This window comes from Lutra lutra, chromosome 1 (assembly GCF_902655055.1).
Source record: "Lutra lutra chromosome 1, mLutLut1.2, whole genome shotgun sequence".
In the NCBI taxonomy this organism is placed as follows: domain Eukaryota; kingdom Metazoa; phylum Chordata; class Mammalia; order Carnivora; family Mustelidae; genus Lutra; species Lutra lutra.
The window spans coordinates 203,189,588-203,209,325 of NC_062278.1; the positions used below are offsets into that span (position 1 = coordinate 203,189,588).

At 39.6% G+C, this 19,738-nt stretch overlaps 1 protein-coding gene across 4 annotated transcripts in view; it reads right to left on the minus strand.

Annotated features, from left to right (window-relative positions):
• Window positions 1–19,738, minus strand: part of DOCK3 (dedicator of cytokinesis 3) — a 564,947-nt gene that overhangs the window by 127,760 nt on the left and 417,449 nt on the right. The window lies entirely within an intron of this gene.

Sequence of the window (19,738 nt, forward strand, 5' to 3'; positions counted from 1 at the left end):
TTAGAAAAATTTGAGCAAAAAGTCAAAGAGAAATAATGTGTTATAACTAGAGTTGCAATCAGAATTTCATAGGGCCATTAAAACATTCTATTCCACAAACAAGACAGGTTAACTCCTAAAGTAAATTACTGGATTAAAAAACCAGAGATAGTGTTTGTGACAACCGGAGTAGTATCTCTTTGCTCTCTCACTCCTGCCTGCTCCTGCCCAGGCTCAAATTTTTCTACCTCTTCATCCCAAGGCTCCCCATCAACTGCAACAGGGAAACTGAGCCATGGCAAAGACCACATTTCTAAAGCAATCAAATTAAAATTCTAAAAGTAATTTACTTCTCCTGTGCCCATAGTCATGTACTCTCCACGTATATGTGGTATCAGTAAAGAGGTCAATATTAAAATATTGTCCTAGAATTATAAGATATAATATCAACTTTCTAGGTTGCTTACTTTGTTCATGTGTTCATCTGTTCACTTAGTCAACAAATAGTTATTAAGTTCTGTGTGCTAAACGTGGGAATATAAATGTGAACAAGATACACACAAGGTACTTTTCTTCATAGAGCTTGTGATCCTGGTAGACAATTAAATATGCAGAAATGAAGCTAAAAAATATTGGGCCAGATATAAACCTGAGATTTTTTTCAGCCAGGGGTTTGGATGGCAATAAGGAGAGAATGTGCATAGAAGGAGCAGGAAAAAGGGCTTTGGTCAGAATCCTGAGGGATGTTGATATTTAGGGGAAAAATAAAAGGTAGAACTAGCCAAGTAGACACATGCGGACAAATAGAAAAGCAGGAAAAATAAGGAGGAGGTGGGATGCTATGTTAGTCAAGGGAAGAAAATGTCTGAAAGCGGGGCGGGGGGGGGGGCGCGGAAGTGGGGGGCAGGGGCGGGGAGGAGGGGTCGGCGAGTTCTAAGGTCAGTGAGAATCACGGGAGACAAACACAAGAATGTCTCGGAACACAGAGCCCTGTGATTCTTGCAATAACAGTTTTAGTGGAATGGTAGATAAAGAGCCCAGTGTGAGGAGGAAGAAGTGAGAAGGCAGAAATAGTCCAGACTCCTTTTTAATAAATGGCTGTGGAAATGTAGAAGTGAACTTATAGTTGAATGGGCATATTGGGTTAAGGGAGATCTTAATTTTTTTTTTTAAAGATTTTATTTATTTGAGAGAGAGAGAGAGAGAGAGAGAGAGCGAGCAAGCACAAGCAAGGGGGAGGGGCAGAGGGAGAAGCAGTCTCCCTTCTGAGCGGGGGAATCTGATTTGGGACTTGATCCCAGGAGCCTGGGTTCATGACCTGAGCTGAATGAAGGTAGACGCTTAACCAACTGAGCTACCCAGGCACCCTGAGGGAGATCTTTATTAACATGTGGGATAACCCTTATGTTTACACTTAATTAATTGTCAATAAAGGCACCAAAATTCAGTAATGGAGCACAATAATTTCAACAAATGGTGTTTCAGAATCCAAATGAAAAAACTAAACTTTAATCCTTGCCTACAAAAGATTAACTTGCCTAAATGTAAGAGTTAAAACTATAAAACTGTAAGAAGAAAACGCAGGAGAAAAATGAAGACTTTGTATATTTTATTTACATTTGTATTTCCACATTTAGCATAAAAGAGAAAAATCTTTGTGATTTCAGATTACTAAGTGAATATCATGAATCACAATGAAATAGTAAACTGAACTTTATAAAAATTAAAACCATCTTTTCTTGGGGAGACATTGTTAAAGTGAAAAGACAAGCTATGGACTGAGAAAATATTTACAAATACTCATCTAAAAAAGGACTGTATTAAGAACATATGGAGTTCTGAGAGTTCTTTATAAGTAACAACTCAATTTAAAAATGGACAAAAAATCTGAAAAGATCTTTCACCGAAGAACATACAGGGATGGCAAATAAGTTCAAGAAAACATCATTAATCATTAGAGAAATACAAATTAAAATCACAGTGAGATACCACTACACTCCTATTTGAATGTTTAAATTAAAGACTAAATATACCAAGAGTTGGAGAGACTGTAGAGGAACTAGACCTCTTGTAAATTGCTGAGGGAAGTGCAAGATGGTATGGCCAGTTTAGAAAAGAGTCTGACAGATTCTTATAAAGTTAAACATATACTTATTATATGATCTAATCATTCTGCTCCTAGGAGAAATGAAAACTTATATCCACACTGAGACCTATATGTGAATATTTACTGCAGTTTTATTCATAATAGCCAGAAACTGTAAAGAACACAAATATTCATCATGAGATGAATGGAATATCCATATAATGGAATATCCATACAATGGAAAATTACTTCACAATAAAAAGAACCACTGAGATATATAATAACTTGGATGAATCTCAAAAACATATACTAAGTGAAAGAAGCCAATCAATCACAAAAGACCATATATTGTATGCCTCCATTTACATTATAATCTAGACTAGGCAAAACTGTAAGGAAGGAAACCAGATCAGGAGTTGTCAGTGCTGAGGAAGGAGGGCAGGGACTGACTGCAAAGGTGCATGAAGGAACTTGCTGGGATGATGAAAGCTTCTACTTCTTGAATGTGGTGGTGATTCCACAACAGTAAATTTGTGAAAACTCACCAACTATGTTTTAAAAGAGTGAATTTTACTACATGTAAATTACAGCTCAACAACCTGACTTCAAAAAAAGACAGGGCACACTAAAGAACATTTATTTCTAATAGGACAATTTTTGTAGATGATAAGATACTGAAGGGAGGAAAGAGAGAAAATAATTGGCAAAAGAAAAAGAAGTTCCCACCTCCTTGGGGGAACTGAGAGAAATCAAGGAAAGAACAAAGGAGGAAACAACAGGTGTGGATACAAATAAGTTAGTAGTTTTAGAAGTTGGGTGTATCAGAGAAACAAGAAATAAGAGCATCAAAGTAACATTTCTCCGTTACTGTAGTTATCTATCCTAATTAACATGTATATATGCATTCAACCAACCAGTTAACTCTTTATTTATTTATTTATTTTTAAATATCTTTTCAGTATAACAGAATTCACTGTTTATGCACCACACCCAGTGCTCCATGCAATCCGTGCCCTCCGTAATACCCACCACCTGGCTCCTCCAACCTCCCACCCCCAGTCCCTTCAAAACCCTCAGATTGTTTTTCAGAGTCCATAGTCTCTCATGGTTCATCTCACCTTCCAATTTCCCTCAACTCCCTTCTCCTCTCCATCTCCCCTTGTCCTCCATGCTATTTGTTATGTGTCACAAATAAGTGAAACCATATGATAATTGACTCTCTCTGCTTGACTTATTTCACTCAGCATCCAGTTAACTCTTAACTTGATGTAGGAATAGAAAAACAGTTTTTTAGGAAGTTTATGTCTTTTTCAGAAAATTTATCACTACTTCTGCATTCTTTGTATGCACCTGCACTGTTCTCATTGTCATATTACCAGTCTCTCAAGGACAGACATCTACCACGCAGGCTGCTGCTGGAGCTGCTAGACCCACAGAAAGGTGTATGGTTTGGAGGAGCTACATCAAGATCTGGTCCAAAGATAAAAGGTCCAAAGGTAAAACAAATTCCAGAGTAGATAGGGTTGCAGGCCCTATCAGAACCCAAGAATGTCTCTTTCCCCTCGACAGTGAGAGGAGGCCCCTGAGTTCTCATAGTGCCCACATGACATTCACATGTCCTAGAGCCTTTCATGCTTCTGTTTTCATCTGACCTTCACAATTTGTGAAACTGAAAATAATTTTTTTCCTTCATTTTATATGGTTTTGGATACATATCTAGTTATTTCCTGTCTTGCTAGCTTCTCCAATGGGTATGACAAGCAAATGATGTTTTCTTCTAACATTCAAACTATTTGAAAACAAACATTGGATAGCCAATGTTCCCCGAAGTCGTCGAAAAAAGTGGGAAGCACTGCAGTAAACACAGTTAAACAGGTTTTTACCCACTAGGACTTCTCAGAGGTTTAAAATGTTATGATGTGTTTTGATACCAATGGGACAGATGACATTTGACCACATAGGGAGCTTTTATATAAGGCAATGGAGTCTGTACAGAGTTTGAGAAATTGGCCAACGAGAGCTACAGCAACCACTCATATTTCCCAAAGGTATGAAAGGAACTGTGGTCAAAAGAGTAAAATTTAAAATTTATTCATGAGATTTTATGAACATCCTCTATATGAGAGCAACAGGGCAGTTTTTCTCTTAAATAATATGAGTGAGGGGGCGCCTGGGTGGCTCAGTGGGTTAAATCCTCTGCCTTCGGCTCAGGTCATGATCCCAGAGTCCTGGGATCGAGCCCCACATCCGTCTCTCCGCTTGGTGGGGAGTCTGCTTCCCCCCCCCCCCCGGCTGCCTCTCTGCCTACTTGTGATCTCTCTCTCTGTCAAATAAATAATAAAATCTTTAAAAAAATATGAGTGAAGAACTACCCTATGACCCTGCAATTGCACTGCTGGGTATTTACCCTAAAGATACAAACATAGTGATCCGAAGGGGCACATGCATCCGAATGTTTATAGCAGCAATGTCTACAATAGCCAAACTATGGAAAGAACCTAGATGTCCATCTACAGACGAATGGATAAAGAAGATGTGGTATATATACACAATGGAATACTATGCAGCCATCAAAAGAAATGAAATCTTGCCATTTGCGACAACGTGGATGGAACTAGAGGGTATCATGCTTAGCGAAATAAGTCAATCGGAGAAAGACAACTCTCATATGATCTCCCTGATATGAGGGAGAGGAGATGCAACATGGGGGGTCGAGGGGGTAGGAGAAGAGTAAATGAAACAAGATGGGATTGGGAGGGAGACAAACCATAAGTGACTCTTAATCTCACAAAACAAACTGAGGGTTGATGGGGGGAGGGGGTTGGGAGAGGGGGTGGGGTTATGGATATCGGGGAGGGTATGTGCTATGGTGAGTGTTGTGAAGTGTGTAAACCTGGCGATTCGCAGACCTGTACCCCTGGGGATAAAAATATATGTTTATAAAGCTGTAAAAAAAAAAAAAAGAAAAAAAAAAAAGAAAGGATGAATACCCAAGTTTTGTAGCAACATGGACGGGACTGGAAGAGATTATGCTGAGTGAAATAAGTCAAGCAGAGAGAGTCAATTATCATATGGTTTCACTTATTTGTGGAGCATAACAAGTAGCATGGAGGACAAGGGGAGATGGAGAGGAGAAGGGAGTTGAGGGAAATTGGAAGGGGAGGTGAACCATGAGAGACTATGGACTCTGAAAAACGATCTGAGAATTTTGAAGGGGTGGGGGGTGGGAGGTTGGGGGCACCAGGTGGTGGGTATTGTAGAGGGCACGGATTGCATGGAGCACTGGGTGTGGTGCAAAAATAATGAATACTGTTATGCTGAAAAAAATAAAAAAATTAAAAAAAAAAACAAAAAACAAAACAAAACAAAACAAAAATATGAGTGAGAAAACTCCAATTCTTTCAAAAGAAAGAAAGAGATAATGTTAAATTCTTACTTTTCATAAGCAACATTATAAGAGAACTGCTCCATATTTAGTGGTTTTTATGATGAGCTATGCATGAACAGTATATGAAGTTACATTAATTTCAGAATTTCATTATTATTGAGCAAGTTGCTACAAATGAATTCCATAATTTGAATCTGTGGCAAGTCTAAGTGTCCTAATTTTAAGATCACTTGATTTTATGAAGGTTCTAATTCACACACTCATACACATTTCCATGGGTAGTAATTCATGTATCTCTAGAGCAAATGTTCAGTGACCACCAATAAGATCCCAGCCTATGTTGAGGCAGAGACAGTCTCTGATACTTAGGGAGAATATTTCCTGAAGACTCTGTTTTGGAAATACATGCATCCTCCTCAAATAAGTTCAGATGAATTCTCTCAACTCTTCCATTTTAATCTTCGTGTTTCTCATTTGTTCCTCTGTGGAGATGGACGGCAACTACTTAGCAACTACTATCTCTTCTGTGATAACCTCCTAGGTGCTGAAAAACAGACAAGGAGCCCCAAGGCCATAGTACATAGCACAGTGCAATAGATTAAAAAATCTCTAGTATTTCCTCACAGATTCATTTTCCAATTTAGCTCACTTGGCTTTATTTCTCAAGTTCTTCAAGTTTTCCCACTTTCATTCTGAAGCACAAGAGCAGAAATACATAAAGGGGTTTCATAAGGCAAATCAGTACTGTGGTTTTCAAATTTATTTTTAGTATCTGCTTTTCAACAAAACCTTACACTGTTCAATATATGAAAAATCGATAAAGAGCTACTTAGGTTGAATAGGGGAACTGGAGGGGCGGGGGGAGGGAATCCTCCCTACTTAGGCTTCTCTCCTAACCCACGACCTGTCCCTGAGACACTTCAGGGCTCCAAAGAACACATTTTTAACTATTATTACAATTCAAGGATTTTTTCCAGCCTTCTTTCCTCCTTTTCATTCATTTCAACAAGGGTTCATGAACCTTTACCATATTCCAGAAACTGAGGTAGATAATGGGAATAGAGAAATGAAATGGTACCTCCCTATCCTCAAGGTTTTGAGCCTACTGGGAGAGAGGCACAAATAAACCCCAAATTGCAACATAATGTGAAAATGCTATAATTACACAGAAAGGGACTACTAACAAGTTCTACTGGGATGAGGATAGGCTGCCCAAATGGGATACTACAAAGGACTCTTGCAGTATTGCTAGGCTTACAGCATTTGGTGAGAGGTAGTTAGAGATGAAGAGAAGAGGATTCTAGGAGAGTGCTCCAAGTGCAGACTCTCAGAGGGCTGAGGTGTTCTGATGGTGGGAAGGCTCTGAGCAAGAGTTAGGAGGGCACTGGAGAGCCAGGGAGTGGTCAGAGGTACTATGCAACACAGAGTGGATAAATCCAGAGTGGACTTACCTGTGAGGATTCTCCAAACTTGGCTATTATCAGGAATAACTGGCAGCCTATGAAAATACAGATTCCTAGACCCCATCCCAGGTCTTCTGGATCAGAATCTCTAGAGGAATGGACTCAGAGGACTTCTGGGGAGAGTGTAAGAATCTGCCTTTTTTAGCAAGTTTGGAAAACCCCATTATAGGCCTTAGAGAAGCCTGAAAAGTTCAACTAGGTGAAGCACTGTTGACCTCCTAAGTCTTTAGAATGTCACTTGGGCTGCAGTGTTGAAAGCAAGTTGATAACATAGAAAATACTCCAAAGACAATGGGAGTAGCCCCAGCAAGCTATGACTCAGTTTGGGAATAAAAGAGAGGAGAATGGATGTGATTTGTAAGCTGGCCACATGTAGCAATGGATTGGATGTGGCGGTCAACCAGAAAGTTCAGATGCGTATGCTGAATTTGAAGTCTCTGTGGGATATGTAGGTGAACAAAAAACAGGCAGATCAAAGCCCAAGTCTGAAGTTCAGGGAAAAGACATGGGTGGGAGGTGGAGCTCTGGGTACTCATCAATTTGCTATCACTGTAGCAACAGCAGCCACTTAATGAAGAATATCTTTTATGTACTGGGAATTGTTTAAAGTATTTCTTTTCTTGCCTAATTATATTTAATCATCATAACAGATATTTCATCTCCAAAGAAACAGAGTCAGAGGGGCAAAGTTCTTGGCTTGAGATCAGAGGGTAGAGAGAGAACAGTAAAAATGAAATTCTAATCTGAATCTGTTTGACTTCAAAGCCCTTACTTTATCTATATTTCATCTTATGAAATGAGCACTGGAAAAAGAGTGGTGTGGGAGAGGAGCGGGCTTCCATGGGTAATATACAAATTACATCTTGCCCTAGAGATGCACAGTGTCTGTGTCACATAGGCTATCAGATGTGCTGCCTGAAGGAAATCCAGCCATAATCCCCATCACCTACATGGGACATTTGACCCCTCTGATTAGAAAATTTATGCCAAGCCCTCATCCCGGTTCTGCTAGTGGCACCTGGTCTGTTTGAAGTTAACGGCACTCCCACTCAGGACACTGAGAAGTGATGGGAACAATGGTTTGCCTGATTTGGAACAAGCAGAGACTTGAATGACAAACAACCCCAGAAAACATATTCTTTTCATTTTCTTTAAAGCAAAAGAGACACATGAATAAACCTGTTATCACATATCCTTGAATGTTTATAATATCATTTTTCTAATTATACAGCCCCTAAAGGGTCTTTGGAAATCATGCACTTCTCATGAAATTGAACTAAATGGTAACTTTATGATCAATTATGTGGGAAGTTACAGTTGTTTTAACTCTAATGATTTATGCTCTCACTCCAGGATCAGACTCCCAATTCTAGCAATAGAAAGCATGTAGATGAATAAATGGGGGTGCAATGAGGGTGAGGTTCTGTTGACAGGATGGCACAACAGGTCATCTTTGCTGTCTCCAGAATGCAAGTCAAAGTGCTTCTAAGAAAAGTGGACATCCATGTGGGGAAGTTGGGCATGGAGGGAATGACCCTGCCTTCTATGTGTTTTGCTAATTCATCTGTGGGGTCTAAAAAAGTAGCATACTTTTATATTTCTTAGCTGTAGGTCAAGCAGTCTGACGTATGATAAGAAAATAACCATGCTAGCCCTTGCTGCCAAATAAGCAATGTTTGAACAGTGGTTGCTTCTCTGTATTCAGGAGAAGTTCTTTTGTCTGGTGTAGACAAATGCCCCCTTCATAGATAGGTCCTTTGTAACTTCCCAAGAGTAATACAGACCTAGTAGTTATGAAAGAAATGATAAACACATTAATAAATGAATGCTGAAAAAAAACAATTTAGCTAAGAACACTTCCATTAAGTGTATAGAAAGAATACTACTTAGTAATTTATCTGACTGCATTATCATAGAAAAATAAAGCATTTAAGAGCAAATCACTGATAACATGACTTAATTTTTTCCCATTTATTAATTATAATGTTTCCCAATTTATTTATTATGCAAACTGGAAAGACTTAAACAAATGCTAAAGTGTGGTTGCTCCCTAAGACTTCATAGAAAAACAGTATCTTGGCAATAATACAGAAAAATGACTAACTTTTATGAAAGGTCACACCTAACATAGTCCAATCATGGTATTTCCTAATGGATAGTCTACTAACTAGAAAAAGATAACCTCAAAAATTCATTCTTTCACTAGTAGGATCAAACTGTAAGCAAAACAAACTTTGAGCAAACATCACTCTCTCCAGGAATTCAGTGCATAAAATTTTCAGTCTTCACAATTATGCTTCCGAATTTCTAAACAGCCTAATGGAAATGAAACAAACACACACCAAGGTTTTGAACAGGATGAGAGCAGTTATCAACATGTGTACTATATTTTATAGAACTTATCACCTTTTTTTCATATGGTACTTCATGTGATATGTGGCAATTTGGCAGGAATACTCCAAATTTGAAAATACTCCAAATTGAAAAGAGTATCTTCCTGACCCTGCTCCCTTCCTCTATCATGACCTACATTTATACTGATAATCTTTTGTTCTGTGCTTTCTAGCTCTTTGTTCAGAATGTGAACATTTTTGTCTTTTAAATTTCATTCCTTTACTCACTACACATATTCTCTGTTTGGCATGATATAGGGTAAGAAGAATATATATTCACAGATGGAAGAAAAATCATAGCATTTGCCTGAGGTTTTTCATGGTCTGCTTTCACACACACACACACACACACACACACACACACACACACAGTCCTACAGATTTGGCCTATTATAACTCCATAAGTTCCCTAAGGATACCGGAATACACATTATTTATACTTATTAACTTGTTCTTGTCACTATTTCTGCTCTGTTTCTGTGCTTCAATGAGGCAAAGTTTTGCTGTTTAATATATTATATGTCTCTTAAGAGGGAACCCTGATGGGAATAGTAGAGCCTATAGAAACCAAAATAAATATACACAGGAGAAACAGAAAAATCTTGATCATTTCCTGAGTGGAAGCTAGAAGACTGAGCCAACTTGAAAGCCAAATGAATATTTATTTATTTATTTATTTATTTATTTATTTATTTATTTAGATTTTATTTATTTATTTGACAGACAGAGATCACAAGTAGGCAAAGAGGCAGGCAGAGAGAGAGGAAGGGAAGAAGGCTCCCTGCTGAGCAGAGAGCCCGATATGGGGCTCGATCCCAGGACCCTGGGATCATGACCTGGGCTGAAGGCAGAGGCTTTAACCCACTGAACCACCCAGGTGCCCCCAAATGAATATTTAAATCTGTGATAAGCACAGATGTTACATGCAAATAATGGATCATTGAACACTACATCAAAAGCTAATGATGTACTATATGTTGGCTAACTGAATAATAATAATAATAAATAATAAAAAAATAAATCTGTCAGACATTCTATTAGACGTTTTCTAATCTTTTAAAGAATAAGACTGAGAAGGGATGCCTTCTCAGTGGCTCAGTCAGTTAAGCCACTGCCTTCAGTTTGGGTCATGATCCCAGGGTCCTAGGATCGAGTCCCGCATTGGGCTCCTTGCTCAGTGGGGAGCCTGCTTCTCTGTTTCTGCCTGCCACTTTGCCTGCTTGTGCTCTCTCTCTCTCTGAAAAATAAATAAATAAAATCTTAAAAAAAAAAAAAGACCGAGAAGCCCAGGAATAATCTCAAGAAATACCAGCAAATGAAGATTTCCTAAGTACTAAAACTTTAAAAGTACTTAAAAACTCTAATTTTTTTTCAAGAAGTTTAAAATATAGGAACAATGTAACTATTTCAAAATCTTTTTTATTCTCCCTTAATATGGGACAGTTAGTGATACGAATTTTTAAAATATTTATTTATTTATTTATTTGAGCAAGAGAGAGTGGGCGGGGAGGGGAGAGGGAGAGAGTGAATATCTAGCAGACTCCTCACTGAGCGTGGAGCTAGAAACAGAGCTTGATCTCATGACCCTGAGATCACGACCTGAGCCGAAACCAAGAGTCAGATGCTGAACTGAACCATGCAGGGGCGCCAGTGATACTATTTTTAAAACAATATTATAGGGGCACAAGTGTAGCTCAGTTGGTTGAGCGTCTGCCTTTCGTTCAAGTCATGATCCCAGGGTCCTGGGATGGAGCCCAGCATTGAGTTTCCTGCTCAACAGAGAGCCTGGTTCTCCCTCTCCCTCTGCTGCTCCCCTTGCCTGTGTTCACTCAATCTTTCTCTGTCCCATAAATAAATAAAATCTTTTAAAAAACCCCAATATTATAGTAACATAGCTAATAAAGTATAAAGACAAGATTTCAACTCAGGTCTGGATTCTCCAAAGCCTATACTCATTCCAACTGTCTTTTTTGATATATACTTAAATGGTGAAAATAAGAACATTGATCAAAAAGAAATAAACCAACTTGAAGGTAGCTACATGTCTCTAAATATTACATACCCACAAATATACATTTGTGTATACACAAATGTATACATCCAAGACTACAAAGTACTCTATTGTTCTTAATATTCCTATTTTGTTTCATGTGTTTTCCTCCTCTCAGTACTCTGTGCACACAGACTCAATCTATCCTTTCTGCCAATGATCTTGCACAACCAGTTCAACAGATCACTCAGTCTACCAGGTTCTATCTTGTGCTATACAAAATGGTAGCCACTAGCCGCATGTCGTTTATTCATATTTAAGCTTAATTAAAATTAAGTGAAATTGGAAAATCGCTTCTCAAACTAGCCACATTTCAAGTGTTAAATAGCTACATGAAACTAGTGGCTACCAGGTACACCATAATGTTCTGCCATACACAGAGCATTTCTATCATCCTATAAAGTTCAGCATGGTCTGGGAGGGGTTGCTGGAACAAAAGATTCTGTACTACTGCATAGCAGCACTATTCCAAGGTACAAAATTACAATGCTAGAAATACTAGAGCCATCAACAAACCATAAGAGACTCAATCTCAGGAAACAAACTGAGGGTTGCTAGAAGGGAGGGTGGTGGGAGGGATGGGGTGGCTGGGTGATGGACTTTGGGTAGGGTATGTACTATGGTGAGAAAAATAAATAAATTTTAAAAAAAGAGAGAGGAGAAGGGAGTTGGGGGAAATTGGAGGGGGAGACAAACCATGAGAGACTATGGACTCTGAGAAACAATCCGAGGGTTTCAGAGGGGAGCGGGGTGGGAGGCTGGGTGAGCCTGGTGGAGGGTATTATGGAGGGCACGTATTGCATGGAGCACTGGGTGTGGTGCATAAACAATGAGTTCTGGAACACTGAAAAGAAATTAAAAAAATAATTAGAAAAACAAAAGAAATGTCAGTGAGCAGGTCCCATGTGATCTGCCCCTTGGCCCTTTCTGAACCTTTTTTTGGGAGTGGGACAGTCTTGAAAGCCAGATATGTGCCTAGAGTACTTGCAGTTTCATGAAAGAAGGTGTACTAAAGTCAGAGATTTGCTCTATCTGTGCTTAAGACTGGGACAAGGGATCTGGAAGTTTCTGAGTACTTTGATCAGTGTAGGCTATGTAGTATTTTTCAGTAAACATAATCTCTTCTCTGCATTTACGATATTGTAGCACAAATTCACCAGACATGTTAAGAGACTTAGCTATCTCTGGCCTGCCAGCCAAAGTACTGTAGGGCACTCTTACAGCACAAACACAGTCAGAGTTTACCTTCCCCAAGGACTGTAATGTATCTGCTATAGAGTGAGGTGGGTCAAAAATGAATGAGCAGATTCTGAAGTCAAGTTCCTCTGGGAACGTGTCCAGGTATCTTCAGTAGCCTTCCATCTCTAGGCACTCCAACCTCCAGGTCAGCCTGAATTATCACCCATATATGCATCTTCTGCAAATACAGCTTGAACTAGATGACTTCCTTTCTTAAAAAAGAAACTTCAGTGCTGCTCCAGCTCTGTAGATGCTCATAAGCTTCCACCTGGCAGTCCAGACCCTCTAGCATCTGTCCTCTTCCTGTCTCCCTAAATTCTTCTACTTCCATCAACACATTGTTCCAGGCCAGATGGATCTGCTTGCCTTTCTTAAGAAGTATTCTTTTTTCACTGCATCCTATCTCCCCACTTCTCTCTTCTGCTCAAGGCCTGCCTATCCTTTGAGGCCCAGCTCATGAAGGCTTCTATGGCCCTATCAGTCAGAAAGGATCTATTCCTCCACTAACATCTAACCATTTATGGCAGTGCCTCTGGTTAGCATTAGAGCTGGTGTGTACATATGTGACAACTTCACTGTGCAGAAAAGAGTTAACACAGCAGGACTGAGACTGCTATCTTAGAAAGGTATGTTTACAAGATCAGCCTTTGGCTGACATCTGGGAATTTGGTTCTCAAAGAGTTTCCAACAGTTAAGGGTGGCTCACTGTGCCTAGACTGCTTGTGAGGGGGCACTGTATCTTATGCTGAACATTTGCTTCCCTTCTGGGAATTCTGTATATGGTAAGTAAAGGGTGCCTATGTGACAGCCCCCTATAAACATGGCATGCTGAGTCTCTAAATGGCTTCCTGGGGAGCAGAAACACTGCACAGATATTGCTATTTTCACTGCTGAAAGAGTGTGTTCTGGGTGATCCCCTCATGTGAGGGAGAAAGCATAAGTAAGCCTGCACACGGATTCTTTCAGGCTCTGCCTATGTTCATCTCCCTTATGATCCAGCTCTGTATCCTTACTATGTCACTGTAATAAATCTCAGCTACGAATACAGCTATATGCTGAATCCTCAAAGTCCTAACGAATGGCCACTAGGGGTTGTGCTGGGGATCTCTAACACAGTCTTTAAGTCCAGTGTCCTTGTCTGTAAATTAGCAGGGACAGAATCTCCTGTAGCCCTCAAAGAATCAAGCATAGAGGCTTGCAGCTTATAGAGACTTACTAAATAAAAATAAACTTTGCCTAATAATGTCTTCTTGACTTCTAATGACTTTACGTTTATAAGGACAACACAATTAAAATACCAAGATAGCTGAGAGCAAAATGAGAAACAATAAATGGGTAATTTTCCCCACAGAAGGTTCCTATCTGTACATGCACAGCTTTTTCCTGCTTTAAAGGCTCTCAAGAGTTTCACAGCAATAAATGAATATTCTGAATGTGCCTGCTGCTGCATAGGGCTCTGATGACATCTTAGTGTCATGGAATCTCTGCTGTCCTGTAACCAGGCAAAGCTGGCAGAGATCCTGCTCCTTAGGTCCCAGGGAAGGCTGCCTGCCAGGTGTCTAGCTAAAGTAGGATCTCTGTGGTGGGAAGAATCTTTGCAGGGGCAACCGACCTTTATTTGCCCTTCCTGTCTTTCACAAGCCCGGCTAAAGCATATAAAGAACACCAATGTTTAGATTCAAGAGCAAAGCTTAAATATGTATAATAAAGATTATAACAGTGAATATTTACTGAGATCTACTATCTTCCAGGACTTTGTTCTAGGGACTGTATTGTCACTTTAATTAGGGAAACACTACCTTTTTTCCCCCTCAAACAAAAGGTCTCACACATTTATTACTGAACCAACCTACTGGGGCAGCAGCATACTAACAGAGAAAAATCATCTTCTCAACAAAACTTCTCTGTTGTTCAGGAGCAGTGATGTTTACAGAGTGATATGATATGAGCAAGTGACAATGCAGCATAAATATGCATGCCACCTCATGTGTGATTCCTTACAGACCCAGCTTGGTGGCTCTCCAATGTCCCCTCTTGGAGTTGTACTTGATTTTATTACCAGTTTTCATCCAAATCCACTGGGGAATGTGATGAGTCTCCTTTTCTTTCCTGGTCAGGAATCACCTGATCCTGAAAATCTAATGAGAAGATAGAGCAAGGAATAGTCAACCACACGCACCAGGATGGTAGGGAAAAGGTAAGATACTTCTATTTTAGAGTTGAAGAAATAAAAGCACAGTGGGGTTAAGCAATCTAGCTTATTTGACAGCACTGTCCATGGTAAGGTAGGTAGGCTTGTTCTGGCAGGTGTGTGAGTTCAGAGAGTTTAAGACAAGGGCAAGAACAAACCTTAGAGGTCAAGCCCAGGAATCCTGATAAGTCGTGACTTACAGGGTTGAGGCAGGAGAACCTCAGGCAGGACTAGGATTGGGGATGGACCAGGGTCAGTGGGAGAAAGCCATAGGCTTGCCATGGCTGACCACACCCTAGTCAAAATCAAAGTGTGGAGACAGCAGGCGGATGGAATGAGGTGGAGGCCGAGGCGTAAGTGCTGAGATAGCATAGGTCTGTTCCCAGAGTGGGCTGCTTTTTCCTTAAAGGGGAGTTCTCAACTTGGGATCATACAGTTTCAGAAGCTCTGTATACCCTCAGAAGCAGGATGGAAAGGGGTTATGTGTGTTGCCTCTGTGCTCACACACTCTTCTAAGAATATAGTACCAAAGGATCTGGTACTCCTCCTCCCTGGTTTACTTCTGTGTCTTCATTCATCCATAAATCTTCCAAGCCCATGTGAGACACCAGGATGCTCTTCTGGGCAGCAGGCAGCTCACTGCAAGGTGATTCCTCAGTATCCTCTCTAGCCATACCTTTTGACTTTTGGCCCTACACAAAAGTCACTAACCAATTAAGATAAACTGGGTTAACTGTTATTCTGCAGCTATCCATAGAGTACTCAGCCTTATCAGTTTAAGCCTTAATATATCCCACAAGTTTCTTTTTTTTCAAGATTTATTTATTTAAGAGAGAGAGAGAGAGAGAGAGAGAGAGATTGCAAGGTGTGGGGGAAGGGCAGAGGAAGAGAGAGTCTTAAGCAAACTCCAGGCTGACTGAGGAGGCTGATGTGGGATTTGATCCCATGACCCTGAGATCATGACCTGAGCTGAAACCAAGAGTGGATGCTTAACCAACTGCACCACCCAGGTGCTCCTATCCCACAAATTTCTTAATGGAAGTAAAAAGATGTTTCAGTGCAAAAATTCAAAGCACACTAAGAAGTAAAACAACTTAGATTTTGGGGGTTCTGGAGTAGATAAATGTTTAATTTTGATATCAGTGAGTTTTTCCCGTTTTTCTCTTAAATCTGGGCTCCTGATGTGCTTCCAGTGATATAACATTCAGGCATCAAGAATCTGTATCTCAAGGAATTTCTAATGGAGAAATCTGCCCATTGTTTTTGGAAGGTATGCTAGGCAGTCACTAAGTACAGATCCCTTGGTTGCTGGAATCCATGACTATGATTAGGTCTCCTTAAAAGTTTCTGATTTCTGACTGGTGTGAGGTGATATCTCATGGTGGTTTTGATTTGTATTTCCCTGATGCTGAGTGATATGGAGCACTTTTTCATGTGTCTGTTGGCCAACTGGATGTCTTCTTTGCAGAAATGTCTGTTCATGTCCTCTGCCCATTTCTTGATTGGATTATTTGTTCTTTGGGTGTTGAGTTTGCTAAGTTCTTTATAGATTTTGGACACTAGCCCTTTATCTGATATGTCATTTGCAAATATCTTCTCCCATTCTGTCAGAGAATGGCTAAAATTAACAAGTCAGGAAATGACAGATGCTGGCGAGGATGCGGAGAAAGGGGAACCCTCCTACACTGTTGGTGGGAATGCAAGCTGGTGCAACCACTCTGGAAAACAGCATGGAGGTTCCTCAAAATGTTGAAAATAGAACTACCCTATGACCCAGCAATTGCACTGCTGGGTATTTACCCTAAAGATACAAACGTAGTGATCCGAAGGGGCACGTGCACCCAAATGTTTATAGCAGCAATGTCTACAATAGCCAAACTATGGAAAGAACCTAGATGTCCATCTACAGATGAATGGATAAAGAAGATGTGGTATATATACACAATGGAATACTATGCAGCCATCAAAAGAAATGAAATCTTGCCATTTGCGACGACATGGATGGAACTAGAGGGTATCATGCTTAGCGAAATAAGTCAATTGGAGAAAGACAACTATCATATGATCTCCCTGATATGAGGGAGAGGAGATGCAACATGTGGGGTTAAGGGGGTAGGAGAAGAGTAAATGAAACAAGATGGGATTGGGAGGGAGACAAACCATAAGTGACTCTTAATCTCACAAAACAAACTGAGGGTTGATGGGGGGAGGGGGTTGAGAGAGGGGGGTGGGGTTATGGATATTGGGGAGGGTATGTGCTATGGTGAGTGCTGTGAAGTGTGTAAACCTGGCGATTCGCAGACCTGTACCCCTGGGGATAAAAATATATGTTTATAGATTAAAAAAAAAAGTTTCTGATTTCTATCTTCTGGTGATCCTGCAATTCTGCTTGTTTATTCTCTCATGAATCCCTGTGACAATATGGTATAATGGAAATAAAGCGGGGGGCAGACCGGGACTTAAATCCTGGACTGGACACTAGCAAATTATTCATATCCACACTAGATGCAGGGACTGAATTAGGTGACATTGTAAAACTTCTGACATGGGGCTTGACACGTCACATGCACTCAAGGAATACTCATTCGTATCCCTTTCTTTCTCTCCTTTCCTACAGAGACTGATCCAAACTATCACATTTTTCCTTAAGCCTCATTGGAAAACAAAATTCATTGGACATGGATGTCTTCCAAACTTATCATAGATTAATCCAACTTTTTGTGATTCTAGGCACTTCCATTTCTCTTCCCCAATCCCTGTGGGACCATGCCTCATGGCACTATCTCTTCTTCCTATCTTCATGCTCCCTTCTAAAAGCCCCTTCAGCTCTTGCGCTCTTTCCTACAGAACCTCATCAGAGTATCCTCATCCCTGTCTCTACATTTCTGCACTGTGCATTCACTCCTCAATCAACTGTTTCTTCTTATCCAATGGCTAAAACACATCATTTAAAACCTCCCCTGGCAATCTCCAAATTCAATGGTTTTTGTGTCTCAATGTAATTTAAAATATCCACTGATTCCCAAATCTGCTCTTTGGCTATAAATTCTCATTTTTCCTTGTTGTAATCATAGGTGAGCCCAATCTCTCTCCTCTAAGGCTAAATTCTATTGCAATGGTCCTTACACCCATCACAATGGTCCTGAAAGTCTGCCTTACTGTCTTTAACAAGTGTCTGAGTAATTTTTTTCTTCTTCAACAAAGCCCTTACTGGCTATCAGTGGATATCCCAACCTGGGCTCTGACATCTCTGGCAGATGCTTTCTATTGGTTCTAACAGATTGTGATCTGTAGTAGCTGTACTTGAGAAGACTACAGCAGTTATTTAAATGATCTGTTGGATCAGGATGGAACAGTAGATCCTTTGAGAACTGTTTTTTGTTGACTAGCAACTTGTGGGAATGAGCAGGCCAAGGTGTGTAGCCAAGTAGATGCTGGGACAGAAGTGGGAGTGACTAACCTGGCTGAATCACTCTACCTGTGGCTTTGGCCTTGAAGCAGGAGTGTAAGTGAGGGAAAGGAGAGAATGTCTTTTATCTGAATTCATCTAGATTCTACACAAAGTCATTTTTGCAACTGTAGACTTAATGCTGGAAGGCCATTTTGAGAGTTTATAACAAGTTATTAGTTCTTTTGATAAATATTGCCAGTTCACTGCAGGCTCTGTAAAATTTTTGGTCTGTACATATAATACTTTAAAAAAGAAGTGAGGAAGGGAATAGTTTGTGTGTATCATGGCAATTTTCTAGTTTTCAATTGAAGTGGAAAAACTTTTTCAAAAGTTATTGCCACTTTAGGGACGCCTGGGTGGCTCAGTTGGTTGGACGAATGCCTTCGGCTCAGATCATGATCCTGGAGTCCCAGAATCGAGTCCCGCATCGGGCTCCCAGCTCCATGGGGAGTCTGCTTCTCCCTCTGACCTTCTCCTCACTCATGCTCTCTCTCACTGTCTCTCTCTCAAATAAATAAAATCTTAAAAAAAAAGTTATTGCCACTTTATTCACAAAGGATTTTCCTTCTACCCTAAGTTATGTTTTATTTAGTGTCTTGACGATTTTGACCTCTACAATCTAGCAATTTTCTAAGAAAGACATAATTAAACTTAGCCACACAGGCAACTCTTTACCATTTTGCATGATACCTGAAATCATACTCCCTTAATGTAGAATTAGCTCTTAGGATACCATGAAAACATAGTTTAGAATGTGAAAAAACTAAAGACCAAAACAGTTCTAGGAATCTCCCATTATTGGGAATATTTTAGAATTCCATTTAATTTATTTATGGCCTTTTTAGTTATACTTCTTTGCATTATTTTATATATCCTTAACTATTCATGGTAAATTTAGAGTTCATATTTTCCCATTTTACATTAAAGGTAGAAAATTTTCAACTTTAGAGGTTAAATTACCACTCCCCACCATCCTTTCTGCTATGTACTATATGTACACACATTATAACACCTTTAAAATGTTATTTTTTCCTTATATTTAATTTTTTTTAAAGTTAAGAGGATAAACAGACTTTTATATTTACTCCCATATTTACCGTTTCCAGTGCTCTTCAATCATTCCTGAAAATGTGAGTTTCCTTCCAATTCCTTCATTTAGCCTGAAGAATTTCAGTTAGCATATCTTGAAGTGCAATTCTGCTGGTGACATATTCTCTTAGTTTTCCTTTATCTGAAAATATTTTTATTTTGTCTTCATTCTTCAAAGACACTTTCCATTAGATATATAATTTTGTGTTTGTTCTTCAACACTTTAAAGATGCTTTCCTACTGTATTCTGGTCTCTATAGTTTTTGATAAAAGGCCCATGATCACTTGAATCGTTTCCCTGTATGTAATGTGTCCATGTGTCATTTTTTACCAGTAGCTTTTAAGATTTTCTTTTTCACTGGTGTTAAGTAGTTAGACAGTGATGTGTCATTTATCCTGTTTGGTGTTT